This window comes from Cetorhinus maximus, unplaced genomic scaffold (assembly GCF_964194155.1).
Source record: "Cetorhinus maximus unplaced genomic scaffold, sCetMax3.hap1.1 HAP1_SCAFFOLD_1567, whole genome shotgun sequence".
In the NCBI taxonomy this organism is placed as follows: domain Eukaryota; kingdom Metazoa; phylum Chordata; class Chondrichthyes; order Lamniformes; family Cetorhinidae; genus Cetorhinus; species Cetorhinus maximus.
Window position 1 is genome coordinate 26799 of NW_027597507.1, and position 4249 is coordinate 31047.

At 48.8% G+C, this 4249-nt stretch overlaps 1 long non-coding RNA gene across 1 annotated transcript; it reads right to left on the reverse strand.

Moving 5' to 3' along the window:
- Positions 1-1562: 1562 nt before the first annotated feature.
- On the reverse strand, positions 1563-3281 carry LOC144676401 (uncharacterized). The gene is made up of 3 exons (XR_013575325.1): positions 3162-3281; positions 1964-2083; positions 1563-1705 (listed from the first exon to the last, which is right to left on the reverse strand). It is a non-coding gene; the product is annotated as an uncharacterized LOC144676401 (long non-coding RNA).
- Between the last annotated feature and the right edge of the window lie 968 nt (positions 3282-4249).

Here is a 4249-nt window from a genome sequence, read left to right on the forward strand (position 1 = left end):
GCTCTCTCCCCATAGCCCTGTATCAATCCCCAACTAATCCCACTGTCCCACTCTCTCCCCATAGCCCTGTATCAATCCCCAAACTAATCCCACTATCCCGCTCTCTCCCCATAGCCCTGTATCAATCCCAATCTAATCCCCCTGTCCTGCTCTCTCTCTCCATGCGACGCTGGGACTCACCTCACTGGGGTCCCATCCACCCATTTCCAGCTTCCTTCACTTTCTCGATCTGTTAGTCCGATCCAGTAAGTCCCAAGATTGTTCTCGACAGATTTATTTATGAAATTCTGCAGCAGATATAATGATGTGCTGTGAACAGTTAGTTTTATTGCCTTAATTCACAGTGACACTGAAAACACACACACAAACACACACGGACACACTCACTCACTCACACACACACAGGGACACACACACTCACTGACACACACAACTGATACACAAAATGCCTCAAACTCTTTTCTCAGGAAATTCTCCCTCATTCCCTCTGATTAAATATCGGGAAGACTGAAGCTTTGTTTTCCGTCTCTGTTCCAAACTCCATTCCCGAGTTACCGACTCTTTCCTGGGAACTCTCTGAGTCTGAACCAGACTGTTCACAGCCCTGAGGTCGTGCTTAATCTGGAGATGGGGTTCCCACCTCATATCCACATCGTCACCATGACGGCCTCTTCCAAACTCCGTAACATCGCCCAGAACCACCCCGTGTTGAGCTCATCGACTGCTGAAACCCTCGTTCATGTAGTGTAGAGGGAGCTTTACTCTGTATCTAACCCCGTGCTGTACCTGTCCTGGGAGTGTTTGATGGGGACGGTGTAGAGGGAGCTTTACTCTGTATCTAACCCCGTGCTGTACCTGTCCTGGGAGTGTTTGATGGGGACGGTGTAGAGGGGGCTTTACTCTGTATCTAACCCCGTGCTGTCCCTGTCCTGGGAGTGTTTGATGGGGACGCTGTAGAGTGAGCTTTACTCTGTATCTAACCCCGTGCTGTACCTGTCCTGGGAGTGTTTGATGGGGACAGTGTAGAGGGAGCTTTACTCTGTATCTAACCCCGTGCTGTACCTGTCCTGGGAGTGTTTGATGGGGACAGTGTAGAGGGAGCTTTACTCTGTATCTAACCCCGTGCTGTACCTGTCCTGGGAGTGTTTGATGGGGACAGAATGGAGGGAGCTTTACTCTGTGTCTAATCCCGTGCTGTACCTGTCCTGGGAGTGTTTGATGGGGACGGTGTAGAGGGAGCTTTACTCTGTATCTAACCCCGTGCTGTGCCTGTCCTGGGAGTGTTTGATGGGGACGGTGTAGAGGGAGCTTTACTCTGTATCTAATCCCGTGCTGTACGTGTCCTGGGAGTGTTTGATGGGGACAGTGTAGAGGGAGCTTTACTCTGTGTCTAACCCCGTGCTGTACCTGTCCTGGGAGTCTTTGATCGGGACGGTGTAGAGGGAGCTTTACTCTGTATCTAACCCCGTTCTGTACCTGTCCTGGGAGTGTTTGATGGGGACGTTGCAGAGGGATATTCTCTCACTCTATCTCATTCTGACAGATGCGTCTGTCATTCTCACCTGTTCCTGTTCTGTATTTATGATGATGAGGTGTGAATTTAGGGATTCACATTGTAGTTTTGCCGAGTTCCACTCCTTGCTCTCCATTGACAATCTATAGCAATGATGATTATGAACCTTCCAACCGCTAGGACAGGGAGACTCTGCAAATTTTTAAAGACTTCGTTCAGAGAAATACATCGGGACATTAGGAAAAGGAGGAGGCCATTCAGCCCCTCTCGAGCTTGTTACACAGGAACAGGAGTAGGCCAATTCAGCCCCTCTCGAGCCTGTGACACAGGAACAGGAGGAGCCCATTCGGCCCCTCTCGAACCTGTTACACAGGAACAGGAGGAGGCCATTCAGCCCCTCTCAAGCCTGTTACATGGGAGCAGGTGGAGGCCCATTCAGCACCAACTCACCCGAGCAGTTTCGGAGAATGGTGCAGATGGATCTGAGGTTCCGACGCGTCTTTTCAAGGGTCTCGGACATGTTCTGGATCTTTCCGTTCAGCCCCGTCATGTTCTTGTCCATCTGTAGGACTGAGAGAATCACAGGGTCACAGAACTCACAGGATCAAAGAACCACAGGGTCTGAAGCGCACAGAAGGAGGCCATTTGGCCCATCGTGTCCGCACCGGCTCTCCAAATGAGCATTAGGACCCAGTGCCATCACCTTGCCTTTTCCCCCCTGTACCCCTGCACATTGTATCTGTTCAAATAACCATCCAATGCCCCCTTGAATGCCTCGATTGAACCTGACTCTACATATTCTTCCAGCCAAAATCAATCACTTCACACTTCTCTGTGTCAAAATTTGTCAATCCCCTACCTGCCCACTCCGACACCTGTCTATGTCACAGCAGAGCTGGAGTGAGTGATGTGGATGTGGGATATATCAGGGTGTTACAGTGAGGGGTGTGGGATATATCAGAGTGTTACAGTGAGGGGTGTGGGATATATCAGAGTGTTACAGTGAGGGGTGTGGGATATATCAGAGTGTTACAGTGAGGGGTGTGGGATATATCAGGGTTTTACAGTGAGGGTGCGGGATATATCAGAGTGTTACAGTGAGGGGTGTGGGATATATCAGAGTGTTACAGTGAGGGGTGTGGGATATATCAGAGTGTTACAGTGAGGTATGTGGGATATATCAGGGTGTTACAGTGAGGGATGTGGGATATCAGTGTTACAGTGAGGGGTGTGGGATATATCAGAGTGTTACAGTGAGGGGTGTGGGATATATCAGAGTTGTTATAGTGAGGGATGTGGGATATATCAGAGTTGTTACAGTGATGGGTGCTTAATATATCAGAGGTGTTCTAGTGAGGGGTGTGGGATATATCAGGGTGTTACAGTGAGGGGTGTGGAATATATCTGTTAGTGTGAGAGGGTTTGAAAATATGAATAAACTACGCTGCTGATTTAAATCTAGAGAGATGTTGCTGCTTCTCCCTTTAAAGTCTGACCTCACAAACTGAGGGTTTGGGTAAATACACCACAGCCTATTTCCAACATGAAAACACCCCTGCTTACGGACAGAGGGTGAGAAAATAAAGGAGTTCAGTATTGCCTCCGTTCACTGTCTGTAACAGTTTGAGTGTGAGGTTCAGTTTCCTACCTTGGACTCTTAGCCCTATCGCAATAGCCAAACTGATGATTAAGACAATGAGGCAGGCGATGTCGAGATGTGTTGAAGTTATTGAGCTTCTTCCTCCAGCTGTTTCCTGCCCAGTTTTACCTGGAATAGAGAAGTAAAGATTGGCCCATGTTGAGCAGCCTGTGTAACTGCACTGAACAGACAATGGTGACGTATCTACCTCCCTTATCGAGAGAAACAACAACCACGTTACTCGTTTATATCCCTCGTTTCACATCCCAGCGCACGGTACAGGAGGCTTATCAAAGAGAATCGAACACCGAGTCACACAGGGAGATATTAGGGACAGGAAACCAAAAGCTCAGACACAGAGATTGGTACAAGGAGAGTCTTAAGGAGGGTAGCGAGAGAGACACAGACAGATAGAGAGAGACGGATAAAGAGGGAGACAGAGAGAGAGAAATAAAGAGAGACAGAGTGAGTGAGAGACATATATTTCGGAGGAGAGGTTCAGTGAGATTTCTCTGCAGCTCAGGGCCCAGGCAGCTGAAGGCTTCCGGGGATAAACATAGATACAGAGTAAAGTTCCCACTACACTGTCCCCATCAAACACTCCCAGGACAGGTACAGCACGGGGTTAGATACAGAGTAAAGGTCCCACCACACTGTCCCCACCAAACACTCCCAGGACAGGTACAGCACGGGGTTAGATACAGAGTAAAGCTCACTCTACACTGTCCCCATCAAACATTCCCAGGACAGGGACAGCACGGGGTTAGATACAGAGTAAAGCTCCCTCTACACTGTCCCCATCAAACACTCCCAGGACAGGTACAGCATGGGGTTAGATACAGAGTAAAGTTCCCACTACACTGTCCCCGTCAAACACTCCCAGGACAGGTACAGTACGGGGTTAGATACAGAGTTAAGTTCCCACTACACTGTCCCCATCAAACACTCCCAGGACAGGTACAGCATGGGGTTAGATACAGAGTAAAGCTTTCCCTGTACTATCTTTATCAAACACTCTATCTCATTTTCTGACTCTCTGTCTCTCGTATTCTCTCTATCTGTTTTCCCCTCTCGCTCTCTATGCATCTGTGTCTCTC